The sequence below is a fragment of the Symphalangus syndactylus genome, chromosome 7 (assembly GCF_028878055.3).
Source record: "Symphalangus syndactylus isolate Jambi chromosome 7, NHGRI_mSymSyn1-v2.1_pri, whole genome shotgun sequence".
NCBI classification, from domain to species: domain Eukaryota; kingdom Metazoa; phylum Chordata; class Mammalia; order Primates; family Hylobatidae; genus Symphalangus; species Symphalangus syndactylus.
Genome location: NC_072429.2, coordinates 22532220 through 22554576, shown reverse-complemented (window position 1 = coordinate 22554576; position 22357 = coordinate 22532220). Strand labels below are relative to the sequence as shown.

The 22357-nt window shown below is 34.7% G+C and overlaps 1 long non-coding RNA gene across 2 annotated transcripts in view; it reads left to right on the top strand.

Moving 5' to 3' along the window:
* The window catches only part of LOC129486050 (uncharacterized), a 501974-nt gene that overhangs the window by 442150 nt on the left and 37467 nt on the right, over positions 1-22357 (top strand). For both annotated transcript variants that reach the window (XR_008658839.2, XR_010121668.1), the window contains one exon: positions 11553-11587. This is a non-coding gene — a long non-coding RNA (uncharacterized lncRNA). The remainder of the gene's footprint in view (positions 1-11552; positions 11588-22357) is intronic.

Genomic DNA, 22357 nt, shown 5'->3' with positions numbered 1-22357 from the left:
TGATGTAGGCTAAGATTTCTTAGATACAACACCAAAAGTAATATCCATGAAAATAAATAAATGGGATTTCATTAAAATTTAAGATTTCTTGTTATTCAAAACATTCATATGAGAATAAAAAGACAAACCATAGGGTGATAGAAAAATTTATCAAAGCACATGTCTGTTAAAAGACTTATATCAATAACATATTAGAAATTTTCAAAACTCATTGAGAGAGCAATAAAAATACAGAAAATGGACAAAAAATTTGAGCAGACAGCAAACTAAATGATACACGAATGACAAGCACATGAAAAGATGCGCAACATAATCAGTCATTAGGGAAATGCAAATTAAAACTACAATGAGAAACTATTACATACTACTAGAACAGCTAAAATAAAAACACTGAATTATTAACTGTTAAGGATGAGGAAGAGGTGAAACTTTTATACACTTCTGTGTGAACATAAAATGGTATAAGTACTTTGGAAAAAATGGCAGTTTCTTAAAATGTTAAACATACACCTACTCTGTGATCCAAGATTCCATTCCTAGAAATCTATTGCAAGAAAATAAAGCATAGTCCGGATGAAGATTTGGATAGAGATGTTTATTTGTCTTAATCATAATAACCAAAAATTTGAAAAAAACCCTATTGTCTATGACTAAATAAATGAATAAACAAATTGTGATGGATCTATGCAGTGGAATACTGCTCAAGAACACATAGGAGCAAACTATTGATTCACTCAACAACATGTCTGAATATCAAAATAATTATGCTGAATGAAAGAAGCCAACCGACCCCCCGCAAAAAAAAAAAAGGCTACATAATGTGTGATTCTCATTTCTATAAAACTCTAAAAAAAGGCAAATACATCTATAGTGATAAAAAGCAGACCAGTTGCCTGGGGATGCAAGGAGGTTGGACTACATTGTGTTCATGGTAAAAGCTTATCAAATTGTGCACTTCAAATAGGTGTGGTTTGTTGTATGTCAATTATACCTCGATAAATCTGGCAAAATAGAACATTGGCAATTTCATGTGTTAAATCTGTACAAAAGCTTCATTCAATATATTCACAGAAATATCTTGAAGAAATAGGGCAGGATGTGTATTTAGGATATTGCTTTTAAGTTACTTTGTTAAATTTGTATTAATTTGTTCAGTTGTTCCACATATGTTAGTGTCTACCATGTGTCAGGAATTCCACTGTGAAAGCTTTTTTGCATTGTTTATTATTATTTTTTCCTTAATGTAAGTCTATTTTTTAAAAGCTTAGTATGCCACTAGAAGCCCAACTGCCACTATTATGCATGTTAATACCCATTTAACAAACAAGCACAAGTACCCTGTGGGTCTAAAATTTAAAAAAAAGAGACTTAGTATGCAAAAAATGTTTACTTAATTTAGCATTTCAGTTAACTGTAAAGTAGCCAGTCAAAAAATATTTATTTTTTCAAGTTTTTTAAAAATTTAACTTTTTTATTTCAATAGGTTTTTGGGGAACAATTGGCGCTTGGTTACATGAATAGGTTCTTTCGTGGTGATTTCTGATATTTTGGTGCATCCATCACCCAAGCAGTGTACACTGTACCCAATGTGTAGTCTTTTATCCCTTGCCACCCTCCACCTTTTTCCCCGAGTCCCTAAAGTCCAACGTATCATTCTTACACTTTTGCTTCTTCATAGCTTAGCTCCCATATATGAATGAGATCATACAATGGTTGGTTTTTCATTCCTGAGTTACTTCACTTAGACTAATAGTCTCCAATTCCATCCAGGTTGCTTCGAAAGCCATCATTTCATTCCTTTTTATGGCTGAGTAGTAGTCCATGGTGTCTGTATGTATCATTTTCTTTATCTACTCGTTTATGGATGGACATTTAGGCTGGTTCCATATTTTTGCAATTGCAAATTGTGCTGTCATAAACATGCATGTGCAAGTAGCTTTTTCGTATAATGACTTCTTTTCCTCTGTGTAGATACCTAGTAGTGAGATTGCAGGATCGAATGGGGTAGATCTACTTTTAGTACTTTAAGGAGTCTCCAAACTGTTTTCCATTGTCGTTATACCATTCATATCCCACCAACACTGTAAAAGTATTCCCCTTCACTACATCCAGGCCAACATCTGTTATTTTTTGATTTTTTGTTATGGCCATTCTTGCAGGAGTGAGGTGGTATTGCATTGTGGTTTTGATTTCCATTTCCCTGATAATTAGTAATGTTCAGGATTTTTCCATATGCTTGCTGTCCATTTGTATATCTTCTTTGGAGAACTGTCTATTCATGTCCTCAGGCCACTTTTTGATGGGATTGTTTTTTTCTGGCCGATTTGTTTAGGTTCTTTGTAGATTCTGAATATTAGTCCTTTGTTAGATGTATAGATTGTGAAGATTTTCTCCAACTCTGTGGGTTGTCTATTGAGTCTGCTGATTATTTCCTTTGCTGTGCAGAATCTTTTTAGTTTAATTAAGTCCCATCTGTTTATCTTTGTTTTTGTTCCATTTGCTTTTGGGTTTTGGGTCATGAAGTCTTTGTCTAAGCTAACGTCTAGAAGGGTGTTTTTCCATCATTATCTTCTAGTATCTTTATGATTTCAGGCCTTTGATCCATCTTGGGTTGATTTTTGTATAAGGTGAGAGGTGAGGATCCAGTTTCATTCTTGGACATGTGGCTTGCCAATTATCCCAGCAGCATTTGCTGAATAAGTTGTCCTTTCCCCACTTCATGTTTCTGTTTGCTTTGTTGAAGATCAGTTGGCTGTAAGTATTTGGCTTTATTTCTGGGTTTACTATTCTGTTCAATTGGTCTGTGTAACTATTTTTATACCAGTACCATGCTTTTTTGGTGTCTATGGCTTTATAGTATAGTTTGAAGTTGGGTAATGTGATGCCTCTAGATTTATTCTTTTTGCTTAGTCTTGCTTTGGCTGTGCAGGCTCTTTATTGATTCCATATGAGTTTTAGGATTCTTTATTCTAGTTCTGTGAGGAATGATGGTGGTATTTTAATGGGAACTGCATTGAATTTGTAGATTGCTTTTGGCTGTATTGTCATTTTCACAATACTCTACCTATCCGTGAGCATGGATGTGTTTTCATTTGTTTGTGTCACCTATGATTCTTTCAGCAGTGTTTTGTAGTTCTCCTTGCAGAGGTCTTTCCCGTCCTTGGTTAGGCATATTCCTAAGTATTTTATTTTTCATTTTTGCAGCTATTGTAAAAGGGGTTGAGTTCCTGATTTGATTCTCAACTTGGTCACTGTCGGTGTATAGCAGAACTACTGATTTGTGTACATTAATTTGGTATCCTAAAACTTTGCTGAATTCATTTACCAATTCTCAGAGCTTTTTGGATGAGTCTTTGGGGTGTTCTAGGTATACAATCATATCATCAGCAACAGTAACAGTTTGACTTCCTCTTTATTGATTTGAATTACCTGTAGTTATTTCTCTTGTCTGATTGCTCTGGCTAGGACTTCCAGTACTATGTCGAATAGAAGTAGTGAAAGTGGGCACCCTTGTCTTGTTCCAGTTCTCAGGGGGAATGCTTTCAACTTTTCCCCATTCAGTATAATGTTGGCTGTGGGTACTTCATAGATGACTTTTATTACCTTAAGGTATATCCCTTCTATGCTAATTTGGCTGGGAGTTTTAATCATAAAGCGATGATGGATTTTGTCAAATGCTTTTTCTGCATCTATTGGGATGATCATGTAATTTTTGTTTTTAATTGTTTATGTGGTGTATTACATTTATTGACTTATGTATGTAACCATCCCTGAATCTCTGGTATGAAACCCACTTGGTCATGGTGGATTATATTTTTGAAATGCTTCTGGATTTGGTTTACTAGTATTTTGTTGAGGATTTTTGCATCAGGGACACTGGTCTGTAGTTTTCATTTTTGTTATGTCCTTCCCTGGTTTTGGTATTAGGGTGATACTTCATGGAATGATTTAGGGAAGATTCCCTCTTTCTCTATCTTTGGAATAGTGTCAATAAGATTGGTAGTAATTCTTCTTTGAATGTCTGGTAGAATTCAGCTGTGAATCCATCTTGTCCTTGACTTTGGTTTTTTTTTTTTTTTTTTTTTTGGTTGGCAGTTTTTTTTTTTTTTTATTACCATTTCAGTCTTGCTGCTTGTTATTGGTCTGTTCAGAGATTCTATATCTTCCTGGCTTAATCTAGGAGGGTTGTGTATTTCCAGGAACTTATCCATCTTCTCTAGGTTTTCTAGTTTATGCATGCAAATGTGTTCATGGTAGCCTTGAATGATCTTTTGTATTTCTGTGGTATCAGTTGTAATATCTCTCGTTTCATTTCTCATTGAGCTTATCTGGATCTTCTCTCTTTTCTTTGTTAATCTCACTAATCATGTATCAATTTTATTTATCTTTTCAAAGAACCAGCATTATGTTTTATTTATCTTTTGTATTTTTTTTTTTCAATTTCATTTAGTTCTGCTCTGATCTTCATTATTTCTTTTCTTCTGCTGGGTTTAGGTTTGGATTGTTCTTGTTTCTCCAGTTCCGTGAGGTGTGACCTTAGATTGTCTATTTGTGCTCTTTCATACTTTTTGTTGTAGGCATTTAATGCTATGAACTTTCCTCTTAGCACTGCTTTTGCTGTATCCCAGAGGTTTTGATAGGTTCTGTCACTATTATTAATTTAGCATTTTGGTTAATTGTAAAATAGTAAAAAAAAAAAAAATTAGAATAAATAGAAAGATTTAAATAGTGGCCTTTGTAATGATCAGTTTATTCTTTTATTCTCTCAATATCTTCTGTGTGGCACTCCTTGACAAGCTAGAATACAATTTTAAAAAGGTGTGGTTCTATGACAGTTAAGCCACCTAAGACAATATTTGCAAAACTGTATCTGCAAGTCAAGAGAAAGGAATCAGACCAAAGCATTTTGTCCTCTGGCTTAACAAAAGCATTTAACGTTAATTGACTTAAACATTAGAGTCTTTAAGTACATCACTAATATTTAAAGTATTATCAGAAGAGCACATTATATTTGAAAACTTACCGCCCAACCTAATCACCCTCTCCAATGAACTTATATAACAATAGCAACAACAACAACAGCAACAGGAAGTTGTCTAACTTGTTCTCTGTGTTTCTAGGAAATTTTATCAGCTTAATCGTCGATCTTCACCTTCATGAGTCGGAGAAAACCATTCAAAAGCCTTTACATCTAGATAATATCACTCAAGAAACACGCTCAAGTTATCTTAATATTGAAAGTCAGGTGTCTCACAGCAACTAAAGCTAACGAATGTGACATCAGTCACTGTAATAACTTTAGAATGAATTATTAATCAGAACATTTGTAAATATTCAGAAAACAGAGTGATGGTTATTTGGCGGCAGCAGTGTGGTGCCACTAAAACCAAGCAATACAGACTAATTTTGTTTCCTTTCTTAAATTGTCCAGTAGAGGGTAATTAATAAAACATAGAGAACGTCTAGATTTTAGCAAGGTTTTTGTAAATGTCTCAAACCCCATTCACGTTTATAAGATGAAGGAATGAGGTTTTAGTGAAGTAAGGCCATAGTACACAGAACAAACAGGACCTATGAGATGAAATCAGAAAGCGTCTCTCTTTGTCTCTCACTGGGCTTTTTAAACTTGATCCAAGAGAGCAGTATTTTCACAGTGCTAGATGAAAACCTGGGCAGCTCCCTGGCTTTTCTGAGCTGTTTTAGACAGCTAAATATTTCACAGCCACTTTAAGCTACAAATATATTCATTAAAAATTAAATATATGTTCACATAATAATAAAACTTCTATATATGTTTCAAATTAGTTAAATTAATCTTCCTTCACCTCACCAGAGTACTTTAGGTGGAAAACTGAGGAAAGAACATGGTCCTTCTCTCTTCTACTTCATTTTGCAGTTTTGGACATCCTTAAGGTCATAGAAGAAAGAGGAATGATACATCAAAGGGCAAGAAAATTCTTACTTGCCTACTATGTCCTAAGATGGCTTCACAGTCTGGCAGGTGTTGAAAGCTGAGTCTTTTATCAATGCTTGTATGGATTATCTGTAGGCCTGCAATGTAAATAACCATGTGCATTTTTTAGACAATGTTTATTACCTCAGTTGGGCCGATACCCCCTCAGTCTTTGATTTTCTTGTTTGTTTTAAGTACTGCAGTTCACCCAGGGTCTCATTATTGGAAAATTGAGAAATCATTGCACCTTCAGGCATTCTTATTGTGAATGCTTTAAATGGCTCCATGCCTTATGTCTGTCTCTGCCCATTCCCCAGCACCCAGTGTGTCTCTCCAGATACACATCTGGCTATAGGTACACATTCTTTGCTCTGACAAACTATACAGGCAAATTGGCAAATTCTCGACCAATGGTATCCCCTCCTTTGTTTTGCCACCAGGTAAGCAGCACATTTCCAGTCTTCTATATTTCTCAGGCAGCGGACTTCCTAACTGCAGTGACTTCTAACATGCTTAGCCCCGTTAAACCTTTTCTCTTTTGATTTGTTTCATATGACATGGCCCCCTATTCCTGTGAGGAGTGGAATAGACAGCATCATTTTCCCAAAGAAATCTTCATAGAAGATGAAATCTTCAGCCTTACTTTCTGTGACCCACCTTATTTCTTGTCTTGTCCTGTCCTGTCCTGTCCTGTCCTGTCCTGTCTGTCTTGCTCTGTCCCCAGGCTGGAGTACAGTGTTGCGATCTCGGCTGACTGCAAGCTCCGCCTCCCGGGTTCAAGGGATTCTCCTGACTCTGCCTCAGGAGTAGCTGGGGCTACAGGCATGCGCCACCACACCCAGCTATTTTTTTTATTTTTTAGTAGAGACAGGGTTTCACCATGTTGGCCAGGATGGTCTCAATCTCCTGACCTCGTGATCTGCCTGCCTCAGCCTCCCAAAGTGCTGGGATTACAGGCATGAGCCACCGCTCTTGGCTTACTTTCAATATTAAGGTAACTTGAATGTTTTTCTTAAGTGGTATTATCAGGATGTAAAGGCTTTTGAATGGCTTTCTCAAAGATTATTTAAGATGAAAATCAATGATTAAATTGGCAAATTTATCATAGAAATTATCTCTATCTTCTTTTGACCCCTTTTTTACGAATTGAAAGATTTTTAAAAGTTAAATATTTTTAAAATGCCAGACTCTAATTTTATCTCTTCTCTGTCTTTGTGCCTCAGTTGAAACCACCAATTTAACATCCTGATGCAGTATGTAGTCAGCTCTACTACCACAGGCAGAGCCCTCGTCAACAGACCCAGTTTTATCTGGAAGTAGTCTCTGATGGCCTGCCATGGATAACTATCCTTTCAACATTCTAAACGGATAATAGGGATGAAGATTATAAATGCTTATTTAGCAAAAGTTTAGATATTAAACAAAGTTACATAGGATAGCTAATTTCTAAAACTAATGAGATAAAATTTAATAAAAACGTGTATAGTCATACATCTAGGTACAGTAAAACACATTCCCAGGGATAATAGGAGAGGAGATATGTCTGGGGCAGTGAGTCAAGATGAATCTCCAGCATCTCCATCAAAACATAGGGTCTACATTTGACAGGTTACTGTAGGATAATGTCTGGTGTTAGACTCTTCACGTTTCCATTGAAATAAATGTTACTCAAGTGGCATACAAAAGAAAGAGAATTTATGTCTGTAATAACAGAAAAGTCCAAGGACCTGCTCCATTCTCGACTGGATCTAGAAGCTATTAGAGACATGCCTTTGTCTATGGGTCAGCTCTTCTTTCCTTTGTAGTATATCATTTCTTAGATAAAATCAATAGAAAGGCAAAACAGTCGCCAATAACTTTACTTTATATCTGTGGTTTAGCAATATAGATAGAAAGCAAGATTTCTTTCCCCATTAGTTTCCATTTCAGTCTCAGGGGGGCTCAGAAAAGTCCAATTAGAGAGCATGTGCTTGTCTCTCAGCCAATGGTGGGGTTCAACTTCACCTGAGTCATCTGAACTCAACGATGACTTAAAGGAGCAGGAAACAAAAGGAATTCCAGATTTTGTTACCGGGAAAGAATGTTAGGCAGGCAGAAATTCAGTTATCTACTACATCAGGACACAATGTTTTAAAGAATGTTGACAAGATGTACTGAATTCAGTGAACTATGGATAGATAGAATTAGAAAAGATCTGTAAACCATGTCATATAAGAAATTAGGGAAAATTAGTCATGTTTTGCCTGAACAAGAAAAGAATGAGACAAGGGCTAAGGCAGTAAATGACGGTTTATTTTATGCGTTATATGAACCAGGGCACAAAGTAGAGATTGACTGTTCTTATTTGTCTCTAGAAAGCAAAACTTAGACTAGGGGTTGGAATTTGCATCCAAATTGATTTTTATATTAATTGATTTTATAAAAATGTGTGGCAATATCAACCAATTGAAAAAAAGATTTATGGTCTCATAGGCTATGTATCTTCTGTCATTAGTAGTACTCAATATAATACTTGACGTGTTTAGTCCAAGAAGTATAAGACCAAGATTGTAGTAATAATAAACTCACATTTATGTGGGTAGCGTATGAAAAAGAATTGGACCATCCTCCCTGTCCAACTTTTCCTGTCTTAGCTACATTTATGAATAGTAATAATACTACATTTAAATGCAGGAGTATATATTTTCTTGCAGATGTTATTTTTGCACTAAAATTATGTGCATTGCTCTAGCTTTTAATATTTTCTGCCCTATAACAAAAAATATTGAAAATTCAACTTAGCTATTCTGAGGTCAAATTTTCTTAACTTTATAATTTTATAGTTATATTTTTTCCGCACTTAGAAAATAAACAAAAATTCAAGAAGGCATATTAAATAATGAGTTTTTCTTAGTGGTATTAGAAATTAATTTGCTAAGCAGAATTTTGAGTGGGATGAACTATGGTTCACCCTATTCAGTAGGCATGACTAATGTTCACTTATTAGCCTCTCTGTTTTTCTAATTATCTCTTTATGGGTCATCATTCACTAACTTGACTTGTGGAGGAGTTCTGAGTGTAGGAGGCCAGGGATAGGTCTGCAAATACAAACTCAGTATTCTTTAAGAGTCTTAAAAGTTAAAAGCATTCTTGTTTATCTGTGTGCCAAGAATCCTACTCTAACAGAAAAAAAAAAATCTCAAAAATCCATAGTATTTTTCTGTGACAGCTAAGAAAAATAAATTATTTCTCTTTATGTCTGACGACACACAAACACATAAATACACTATTTTTTGAAAGCTAAAAGAAGGGAGTATTTTAATAAAAATAGGATGGGGAAATAAAGGAAGGAAAGAACATGAAGACTTTACCTGGACTAGAACTAGAAAGTCACCAGGATCTGTGCTATCCAGGATGAATATATCTTTTACATGTATATGTTTGTATACATAATATATTAATGTGCATATTTCTTTCACAAGTATTGGCAATGATTTCAGAGGAAACCGAAATTGATATATCATAGTAGATATTGCCAATAATGGCATTTGCCAAACTCATAATCCCATCCAAGGAGCTGTGTGTTTACCATATAAATCTAGTTGCACATGCCACACATTTAATAAATCTAAGGTTAAACCACACACCCAAGAAAAGCAAATCTATAGCTTGCTTTTGACCTATGATGAGGCTATTGTGCATTAGCCCACATTTATTGGATCCATCAAATTTCCTCTTCTGGAAATTTGAACTGGAGAAGAGTAGAAAACCTTAACATGAAAAATATTCTAACGTGGGCTTCATGAGAGATTACATACAGCAAATTGAAGTTATTATAAAGTAGGAAGGATAAGACAAATCAGCGGAAACTCAGAAAATATGAAGTGAAATAAATTTACAGATAAGACAGTAAGAATCATCTATGGTGAGAGTCAAAAAAGCCAGAAAGATACCACGGAGAAAGATAGATTGGGAAGTTCATCCTTGGAATTGTCTGAAATTCTAAGGACATTCTAGTTCCAGTTCAAGCAAATGTCCACCATTTTCTCCTTTCTCCTTTCTCCTTGTCCTATCATTTAACTTAAATTTCTCATTCTTAATACTCAGAAACATTCCTGAACTTAGCAAGAGTCAGCATAAAAAAATGGTTAAGAGAAAAAAAGAGTTTAAAGTGCAGTTCTGTTATTTACTAACTGTGTGATCTCAAGCAAGTTACTTAATGATCGGTGTCTCAGTATCTCTCCTATTTCTTCTTAAGTCAGATGTATTGAGCTATAATTTAAATAAAATAAAATACAGTGCTGGTCATGGTAGCTTACGCCTGTAATCTCGGGCACTTTGGGAGGACCAGGCAGGCAGATCACTTGAGCCCAGGAGTTCAAGACCAGCCTGGGAAACATGGCAAAACCCAGTCTCCACAAAAAATACAAAAATTAGCCAGGCGTGGTGGCACACACATGTAGTCCCAGCTCCTCAGTTGGCTGAGGTGGGAGGAACACCTGAGCCTTGGAGGTTTCCTTGGGAAGTCAAGGCTACACTGAGGGATGATCATGCCACTGCACTTTAGCTTGGGTGACAGATCACAAAACCCTTTCTCAAAAATAAATAAAAATAAAAATAAATAAAGTATGCCTATTTTAAGTGAATAATTAGATGAGTTTGAAGTGTATACATCTATTTTAATCACCACCACAGTCAAGGACTCTCTCAGGTCTCTATTCAGTTCCATTATTCTTTATATCTATATCTACATCTGTACCACACTTTCTTAATTAGTATAGCTTTTAAGTCTTCAAAATAGGTAGGACAAATCCTTTAACTATGTTTTTCCTTTGAAAGATTATTTTAGTTATTCTAGGTCCTTTTTGTTTTCATATATATTTTAAAATAAGTTGGTTTATTTCCCCAAAATCTATCTGCAATTCTAATAGGGTCTGAGTTCACTCTGTAGTTCAGTTTGGGGAGAATTGGCATGTTAACAATATTATAGATTCTTCCAAACAATGAACATGGATTTAGTCTACTTTAACTTCTCTCAGCAATAGTTTGTCAATTTTCAGAGCTTAGGTATTACACGTTTTGTTAAATTTATTTTCATGTATTTCAAGGTTTTGGTGCCATTTTAAGATAAATTATGTCTACATATGTATCTATGCTTTTGTTTTACAATTGTTCACTGGTAGCAATTAACTTTTTTTTTTTTTTGAGACGAAGTCTTGCTTTGTTGCCCAGGCTGGAGTGCAATGATGTGATCTCGGCTCACTGCAACCTCCACCTCCCAGGTTCAAGCAATTCTCCTGCCTCAGCCTCCCAATTAGCTGGGATTACAGGCATGCACCACCATACCTGGATAATTTCTGTATTTTTAGTAGAGATGGGATTTCACCATGTTTGCCAGGCTGGTCTCAATCTCCTGAACTCATGATCCACCCCGCTCAGCCTCCCAAAGTGCTGGGATTACAGGTGTGAGCCACCATGTGTGGCACAATTGACTTCTTTGGTAGATTTACTTGTATTTTTTGATAATGCTAAATTTACTTGTTAATTTTGATACATTTTTACTTTTAATATCCCTTAGTATGTTCTATATACATGACCAATTTTTCTTATCATATTGTAGTTGCTGCAGTTCCAATACAAGGTTGAATGAAACAGGTAAGAACAGACCACGTTTATTATTATGAAAGGGTGTTGAATTTTTCATATATGTTTTCTACAGTTAAGATGATAATGTAACTTTTGTTTTTGATTTGTTAATATGGTAAATTATATTGTTTGCCTTTGTTCATGTTTACTCAAGCTTAAATTCCTGGGTTAAAGCCCTCTTGGTCACAATATATTATTCTTTTTATATATTGCTAGATTTTTTTTGCATTGTTCTGTTCAAGACTTCTGTGTTTTAGTTAATGAAAGATGTTTGTTCATCCTTTACTTTTTTGTGGTATCTTTCCCTTATTTTGGTATCGAGGTAATTCTGACTTCATAAAATTAGCCGAGCAGTGTTTCTTCTCACTCTATTTGCTAAAAGGACTTGTGATGTTTTGGTGTCAATTAGTACATTTTATCCTTAAATATTGAATTGACAAGCATAGTTCTCTGGACCTGGAGTGTTTTGTTTTGTTTGTGGGCAGGTTTTTTATTGTGATGTCAATATCCCTAATAGACGTTTGACTATTTTGATTTCTTCTTGTACCAGTTTTATCTGTGTGTTATGGTTTATCTCCACCAAACTCATGTTGGAATTTGATCCCCAATGGGGTGAAGTTGAAAGATGAGGCCTAAGGGGAGAGGTGTGGGCTCTGGAAATGGATCTCTCATCAGTGACTTGGTGCTGTTCTCTCCGTAGTGAATGAGTCTTGCTCTCAGGAGACTGGGTTAGTTCTCACAGGAATAGAGTGGTTCCTGAGAGACTGGGTTGTTATAAAGCTAGGACGTCCCTCAGGTTTGCCTCTGTTGGCATGCGTCTACATCCCCTTTGACCTTCTTCACCATATTGTACGGCAGTGCAAAAGCCCTCACTGGAGGCGAGGGTCATGCCCTTGAACTTCTCAGCCTTCAGAACCGTGAGCTAAATAAACCTCTTTCTTTATATACCCAGTCTCAGATACTCTTTTACAGCAACACAAAATAGACTAAGATAATGTGTGAATCCGTTTCTCAATTCATAAGTGAATTGAGGTTATAATAATAATATACTCCTCATAAAGCTGTTGTGAAGATCACATGAGTTCATACATTATAAAAACTTAAAGGAGGTTAGGGCATAGGGTAAACACACCCCTGGGCAAATGTTAGCTATTAAAATACAACACTTATTATCACAGACTGAAGTGAGAGAAAGCTAAGCTATACAGCATAGCTTATTATTCTAGTTAGATCCTGAGAAGTAGTGTGTAACAAAAACAAGCTATTTAAATCTATTGAGCTTGTGATATGTCCCTGGCTCAACAACAAATTGGCTTTCTAATAATCCCAATGGAATGTCAATGAAAATTAAATTGTTAGAAACGTTTTAAATAAATAAATTGAAAGTTTGAAAGTTTGGAGTATGTAGAAATTTAATATACCTTTTATATTTCCTATTCTTAATTTAGAAAAATACATATCGCCAAACTGTGGAGTTTCACACATGATATTAGGACTGTGGACAAGGAATTATATACTAAATGCTAAAGAACAGTGTTTCTATGTACATTAAGAATGTTTTGGTTACTAACAGAAAGTCATAACAAAGTGACTTAAAAAGGGATGTAACACATTGGTGCACATAACTAGAAGTTGAGTTCCTGTTGGCTCTGAAGTTGTTTAATCCAAATGCACATTGATTTCTTCAAATTTCTAGCTTCTTTCTTTGTCTCCAAATTGTCATATTCATCTTAAAACTGGATCCTAACTCATTTCTTCATCAGTGAACAATTTGCCCTCCATTCAGTTTCACTGGGCAAGTGTAAGAAAATATGTTGTTCTTGAGCCAGTAACTATCGGCAAGTGAACATCATGCCCTAATTGGCTCAGGTCTGGGTTTATTAACCAATTACTTCCAAGTATGATGCTATTACCATGATAGTCTTAGACTCAACAAGGTATGCTGCACAACATGAAATCAATTCCCTAAATTACATTGTACTTCGCAATGGAATAAAGGTGGAATGGATGCTGTGATTTCACTTACAATATCCATTAATCTTACTATGGCAGACACTATTATTTCCTCCATATTCCCTTGTTTTCTTCTTTTTAAGTAAAAGAATCTTCAGACTTTTAGCCATATACATGGCCATTTCACATAGACACTCTATTTTCAAGTCTTCCAGTCTCATTTGCAGTAAGCTCTGGCCATATGGTTAATTTCTAGTCAAAGACACGTCATGTTCAACTTCCAAGGTATGTCCTTAAATAGGGAACATACTGTCCTCATTCTTCTCTGCTCCTGAAGTTTGAATATCAATTTAGTGGCTAAAGCTTGAGTTACTATCTTGGACTGTGTTGCAAATGGTGGAGCAACAAGGAGCCTAGTCCCTGACATCAAGGAGCTCACATCTAGCCCTGGAACACTTAGCTGCAGACTTCATTTTCATGAGGGATAGAAATAAAGTTATATTTTAGTCTAGCAACTATTTACTTCAGGTGTTTTGGCATTCATGGAAAAGTCTCGTCCTAACTTAATTATTTTACCAAATACTGTTGCCTACATTATATGACTGTGCTTTAAAAGTCTCATCGTTACAGTATACATTGATTAGGACCAATATTTGGGAGTGTGCATCTCAAAGTTCTGTATCCATAGTTTAGTAACCACCTGTAGTTTTGTTAGCATGGAAACAACTTCTGACTCTCTTTATGCAAATACCTGTAGGCCATTATCTGCTAAATCTTTCTTAAATATGTGGTATGTATTAGCCTACGTTTATTTGTCTATTAATACTTGCAAAAGCCACAACAAAACATGATGTATATAAGTAGGATGATTTTCTGTTATCAAAACTGAATGATAGCTATAGGAAACCAGTGAGTACCATTAATTTACTCTGTTCAATTCTTTGCACTTACGTTCTTTCAGACTCGTTCATCAATTTCACTTTAGTTTATCTCAGTTTCTATTTTTGGCACCTGTGAGATATGGATGCTTTTTGTTTGTTTGCTCACCTCTCCCCAACCCTCCCTACTCAGTCCCTCAGGAATACTGAGACTAGAGAAATTCATCTTCCCCTACCATGAAAACATTTATCTGGGGCCTAACATACCTGATCTTTATCTTCTAAAGTTAGAAAATTCAGTTACTTTGGCGACAGCTTGGGAATGAGGTAGGTTCTCCAAGTTTAGCAGAATAGAAAACTATCTAAAATACTTTTGTTCGGGGTGTCCAGACATTTAATAAAACATTTTTTACCCACAGAAAATGTGGTCCCTTAGAGGAGAGGCAAGGTCCTGAGCCAAACTTTATAATGTACGTTCCTAGGAGGGAAAGCGAGGGAAATTCAGTCCACCGCTCTGCCTGCCTGCCTGCCTGCCTGAGGAGTTGCAGTGCAGAGTATCATTGCAGCGCTTTTCCAGGGAGTAACGTGCCGCACTGGTTCAGGGCTTTGTCTTTATTCACAACACACTCATGTGCCTCAGCATGGGGGGAGCTGCGCTGTTGCCTGCCAGCCTGTCCTCTTTGACTGCCGAATGAACCAAAGGATAACTCTCCATTCCTGAGAGAGAGTGAGCTACAGAGGAAGAAAGACCACGCAAAAGGGAGGGGGAGGGGGGGGGAAGAGGATGTTCTCCGGCTCACTCCTACATTAGGTCTCTGTGCAAAGGCAGAGGCTGTGGGAGCAGCATCAAGCAAGCCTTCGGGCAGTGATTCTAACTATTGCCCATGAACACCGTGGCCAGGACGACTTTGACGAGGCAATTTATTACTTATGCATAGAACACTAGCTGTGCTGAAACTGGGAGCGCAAACAGCCCCTTGTTTTCTAATTTAGAGACTTGCATCTTTTCTATACTCAACACTATCAAGACACTCTGCTACTACAGGTAAGACGCAGTTAAGATTTGTCTATTTGTGACATCATTACACTTTAACACACTTTAAACTATGAATACTTTTTAATATTATGCCTGGTCTATGTTGAACTGCCTTTTTCCCTTCATGTTAGTCTCTCTTCAAGTAAATAATTTCACCAAAAAAAAACCTGCTATTAAATGAAGGAACCACTACTAAATCTTTGCTAAGAGGAATCTGCATAATTGTATTTCCATGAGCTCTGAGTTCACAGTTGGGAACTTGAACTTAAACTGGGATCTGGGATGCATTTCATCATATATATATATATATATTTTTTTTTTTTTTTTTTTTCTAAATGTAGTGAAGTATTCACTATCATTTGGATAAGCCAAAATTCTTCTCTTGCGACGGTACTGTGCTGTATATATGTTTAGTGGCTGTTTTTTTTTTTTTTTTAAACCTTATAGTTTGGGGAAACTAATGATGAGGCACATAACTTGTGGAGTTTGATCACATCATTACCATGTGGTGTAATCTACTCAATCAGAAAGATATGCTGTTCTAGCCTTTACTGAGAAGGTGTTATCTTGTGTACATACATATATCATCAATAGGTAGCATGAACATGTGAAATATTTGTAAGACTAAGAGAAAATGCAAGGATGGTGATAATTCACATGCTGTATGATATCACTGAGTCTCGAGTTTGCTTTACATAAAAATTACAGAATTACCTTTGTTTTTATAACTGGTCTCCATCTTCACCTGTCAGTTTTTACAAAATAAAATTAGCTTTCAGGTGAGGTCACTCGGAATTGTTGATATAGCTGGGAAAACTGTAATCACAGAAACATATTAATAATGTGTTGAAAGTCTATAGTGAATATAGGAGTAATATCAACAGGTTTGTACAATTTTCCTCTGCTCTGTTTTGATAAGAGCATCTCATAGTATTAGTCACTTGTAACTTGGATTGCATTCTGCTGTCCCATTCAGGGTCCCAATGACTTGGAAGTATAATTATATTGTTGTCTGTGATCAAAGCTAAAAGCTAGGAAGATTTAATAATAAAGTCTTCTTTCCTTGACATTTTAACTTAAATTTACCCAAACTAATATATGTATTTTTCTATCCATGTGTGTCTGAGATGTGCTTTCTATTAACCGTATTTTATATAAGAGCTGCTCCTATTTGAATTCCTACACGTGAACTATTTAATTGCTGATAATTGGGCATCATTAGATTGACACTTGGATAGCTAATGGCTTTAACTTTGACATACAATAAAATATGTAGCATAAGATTAAAGCAGCTCCTAGCAGAGCACATGTTTAACAGTGAGGTATTGTGAAAATAGAACCATTTGCATTTAAAAATACATAATTCATTGAGAGACTTGCGATTCTTGTTCTTGTGCATGACTTATTTCATTTCCAATTTCACTTACAAAAGGTTTAAGTCCTTGGGGAATGTATGTAAAATATTCATTTGACTGAGGGTGTGAAAATTAAAGGAGGAATGAATTATTACTACAGTTACTTTTTTTTTTAGGACTTTTTGAAAGTTAGTAACTGGCATGAATGTAAAAAATTAATTTGAGAGCCTCTCCTAGGGTACACTAAAAAAAGCAAGAAAATGTTGATGTGAAATATATGTCAATATGTGAAATCACTCAGAAGATGAAAGGGAATGAAAATAGAAAAGATAGAAGTTTTACAGTCTGTAAAAGGAAGAATATTTGCAGTAAACATAAACTCTATACTCTTATGACTGGCAGGAAAACAAGGTATCAAGAATAGTATTTCTCCAGCATGAATGAAATCCCAGTGGCCACATATGAGGTGCAAAAATAAACGTTCTTTTTACTTAGTTAATAAATTTGAATATGCAGTTACTGAAATTATATCTTGCATGAAATATTTATTGAAGTTATAAAGTTAGAAAAGTCACTGACAAACTATTTCAAAGATTATTAATATTCATATTTTTTATTCATATGATTTATATGTTTTCCTTTCTTCCTAAGGAATGCATATACTCAACACAATGGTATATGTGCTTTGTTTTGAAACTTTTCAACATTAGTTTTAAAATTACTTACTAAAAATTGTTCAGACTAGTCATCTTGTTTCTCCAAAAAGAGACATGTTCTAGATTTTCTTCTTGGATATACTACAAAAGCACTAACTTTATATTTACACACATTAAAGCAATATGCATTATTTAATGATTTATAAACATTCAGTATTATGTTTATTTCTCCAAACTTTCTAGTTTTTCCAACTGTCAGAACTTTACAAATGTCTTGTAAGAGTAAATTCATTATTACTATGATTTTCAGGGTCTTGGAGTTGTAAACTGTTTTAGACAGAATCTTTTAAAAATTATTGGAGTAGTCATCTCATTAATAATACTTTTAAGTACTTTTTCAACAATTGCCTGATGTATTTTGGCAGGAATATGTCCCTCCTCTCAATTTCTTTAGAATTTCGACTTTTCTACTAGAGAAAGTTTGGAAGACTTTTCTTTCAATGTCACTTTATGTTTGAACTAGATCAGAAGTTGTAAGCTTATCTGGATCTTTAATAATGTCAGATTAGATAATATAGTTATTGTAACACTCTTTTTGACATGGTGGAGCTTTCATGTGATGCAGAACATATTAGCTAAGATGGAATTTGATTAAGTTAGTTTTGAGGCTTTGGATGATGTAACAAAAGTTAAAAAAATATTTCATTTCCTTGCTATCTGAGGGGATATAAACTCTGTCCTCTGCAAGCATACTACATCAATTATTTATAATTTGTTGAAATAGATTTTGTTTCATTGATGTGGTATTGGTCTAGATCAATGTTTCTTGATTTTCAACAGGAATTTTATTTTTATATTTCTGGGGGTATTACTGAGTCTTTCATTGGAATCACAAACAGTTCCTTTGAAAGTCTCAACAACATAAAAAAAGACTGTAATCCCCAGTCTTTTTTCATGATGATATTAATATTGAAGCATGAGTAGAAATAGCTTCAACTAAAAATTCTGAAATAACAAGCAAGAATAAGTAATGAGAGACCTCCAGCTAGTTTTCTGGCTCAGTTACTTCACTTAAATATCTTCTTAGACTGTGGTGTGGATGCTGGAAATCAAAGCTTCTTGCTGATCTCAGTGACATAGAACTGGCAAGAAACAGCTTCCTCATGCTGCCTGTAGGCACCAGTCAACACTGACCCTTAGGAAGAATTTTTTGGACTGAAATAATTGTTGTATTTTAAGTTATCTACAAGTAAAATACAATAACCTGTTCAAGTAAGTTAAGAATTATCATAATTGTAAAATGCTGATTGGCTGTTTTGAAGTCAGTTGCAGTATGCATTTTAAAGGTCATATTTCAAAAGACTGAAATAACCATAAACTTTGAAGGGCAAAACTATTTGAACTCTGTATTGTTTTTATGAAATAATAGTATTTCAATATACAATTGTACAATCATCTTTTAAAATATAGTAATAGGTGTATCCTACTTCAAGGAGTGCTGAGACAGTAAAACCTGTTTATTCAATAAAATGCTAACTTGAAAAGTTTATTATTAACTTAAGAAGTATTTTTCCCAGAAAGCTAGTCAAAATGGTTTTTAAAGAACAATTTTATTGAAATGCATTAAATACTATTAATTTTACTAAAAACATTGATTCACAACTAGTTAGAAATCTAACCACCAGGCAAAGTGAGGTTTATTTGCAACCACAATTACAGGAGTATATGTGTGAACTTACAAATGGAAACAATCCTAATTTTAAAACATAGCATCCGTTCATTAACTTTCTTAAAATCGTGTAAATGCAAAATGGCAACACCATCTTAGCTTATACATTAATTCTAATGTGATTATAATAGTAGGATACATAACAGCAAAGGCACATGCTCATATGGAGAAAGGTTAAATTGTTAGTTTTGTAGTGTATGAAAAGTCAGAGATTAAAGAGTCTTCCCTTATGTGAACTTTCTTTATTAGATTAAAGGGTTCCTGACATTTCAGAAAAGTTCTGTTCAAATTAGCTTCCAGTGTTTTTGTTTAATCTGCACAGGCAAATACTACATGCTTTAAGGTTGCTCTTAGAAGGTAACAGCATCCAATTAATTAGTTTCTGCTGACAGATATATACATTGTAAATACAAACCATAGGGTTCCAATAAAGAAGTTAATTCAGTTCCTACAAGAGAAGGCTGGGATCTATATTCTCTTTTAAGTATTATTTTAAAAATACTAAACATTAGGCAATTACATAAAGAAGGCAAATTTCTACTTGTGATTAAAAGAGATTATATTAACACCTCGAGAGAGTATGTAATTTTCAATGTGTTTAGTAAACACAAAGTATGAATTTAGGTACTTTCAAATTGATAGCTCAAAGATTCTATTTGCAATATAAATATTCATTAATTTTTCACAGAAAATATTATAAGTTGTCCTATAATTCAGTTTATTGTTTCGTTCAAACAATAATCAGAATATTTAATTGTGTGAAGCAAAGGAAAGAAATATGACAAGCTTTTTAGTAAAACTACTTCAGTCTAAAATAGCATTTTTACAGCCCTATTTGCTGCAATAAATTCTAAATCATATGTTAAGAATACATTTCTTATCATCTGGAGCACCTATAGGATGTCATCACCATATCTTCCCTTTAAAAACCCAGGTCTTCTAAATGATGTTTCAGTTCCAACTGAAAACATGTGGTGAGTCCAGATGTTCAAACACAATCACTCCCCAAAGGCTTACAGTTACAGGTTGATTCAAGAATGGCTATGTATAAATATACACATCAGAACCCTAATTTAAAATTAGAACACAGGCTGTGAAGTGCATAAAAATGGTAAGAGACCACAGTTGGCTGTGTAAATTCCTTGTTCAAATGAAAATGCATTTTCCACCCCATCAATGTAGCACATCTGGTACAGTCAATAAATTCTTACAAAAGTTTTAATGTATATGTGAAAAGATGGATAATAGATATGACAATATTATGTGAATGAGAAATATGGTTTGCTTGGTAACCTTATTTTAAAGAAATTTGGAATGATATCATTGGTCTGGTCTGGAAGTTTTAGGGTTCAAAGTATTTAAAATGATTAATTCCTCTAGTAATTTACAGTGATTAAGGCATAATGAAAAAAAGTTGATTACAGGAATAATAACTTAATTGTTTTGATTTCTTACCAGTTAATTCAAACCTCAAACTAACAAGAACATCAGAAAGAGAACTTTTCTCTAAGGAAAGCAACACTTGCTAACTAAGGATATTTATGATGCTTTGCTGGCTAATTTATCCAGACAGATAAAACAAAAGCAAGTGGTACATGATGGAACAGTGAAAACAGCAGTCAGATTTACGAACCAGAGGCAACTCTCCTGGGACTCCTCCATAATTGAGTTCTTTAAAATCATGCATTTCATGGCTTCATATTTTCCTTTTTCTTTCGATCCTCCTTTTATAAGTCACATTTCCAAGAGTCTGAACAAGGGTAGGAAAACCCATCTTCAGCATTTTCTTACTTCAAAATTTATTACGCATGTTGTAATCAGATCTCCCAAACCACTCAATAACTTTCCGTCTAGTCAAAATACTGTCACCAAGCCAAAACAGTAAGGTTGAAATAATCAAAAGAAACTCCCAGTGTCAGTGAAGAATGCATGCTGTTTGTTTCTACCTGGATGGGAAAGAAAGTATTCTGGTTGCATGAGGGTCATGTCAAAAGAATCAAAACCTTACAGATTGAAAGAGTCCCCTGATTCAAATCCATTTTAGTTCAATCTATGGGCCACTCTACTTGAATTATTGAGGGAATATCTTGCAAATATGGGGATGAGTATAAACACATTTACCACATGTACTGCAAAACTCCATACAGGGTTTAAAGATGTGTGACTAACATAACAGATACAAAATAGTCTTCCTTATTGCTAGCATAATAAATATTAGAGGTAGGGTAGAAGAAGTCAAACATACTTAACTGCTCACTCCCACTTTCAAAACATTGGCGTAGATAGGCCCTCGATCAAAGTGTGATGAGAAAAATATTGCCTGATCAAAGGGAACTTTTGTAACTAATAATTATTCCTACTGTGTCTGGTGTTACTGCTACCAATACTGATTGTTTAACCATATGCTACTCTAGACACTAGATAATACATGTTATCCAATTACAAAAACTGTGTGAAGTCAAAATTAGTATCCGTATTTAAAAATCAGTAAATAGACTTGTTTAGATTAAACATCCTGCTCAAGGGCTCACCTGACTTACAAAAATCAGAGCCAGAATTGAAAGACAGTTCTACGTGTCCCCCAAATCCTATAACCACTGAGATGTAATATCTACTATTTTATTCTAGAAATCTGCATACTACTGAGTGGAAGTTAACAATGCACATAATACCCAGTAGAAAAACAAAAAGGAAGCAATCATAAGAACATAAGATCTAAAGGGTATTAAAAATTTACAACTAAGTTAATCAAGTTCAGTAATTAATCCTTGCTTCCAACTGTGCTCATTTTCTTTTCTCTTTTTCTTGTCTATTTATTTTATAAATTTGCAATATATATAGCCTTGCAAAAATGCTGAAACTGAACTGAGAACAATTTTCCTTATCATTCCCAGAATTTATGAAGTGGTTATTTTCAACCAAATTGTCTAAATCATGGAAATGTCAAAATATCAGTGCATGTCCTGTCATAAAAATGAAAATAGGTTCTACTTCTTGTGGCTTAGTGCCTCTAGCCAAAAACAAAGGATCTGCTTGCTATATTTAAGTCGGCCTGGTTCACTGGCCAAAGAGTTACTGTTCCCTCAAACATAAGCAAGATTTTAAAACTGGTGCCATCTGTGCAATGTATATTGCAACATTGTATTTATCATATTTCTTCAATTAGGGTCAA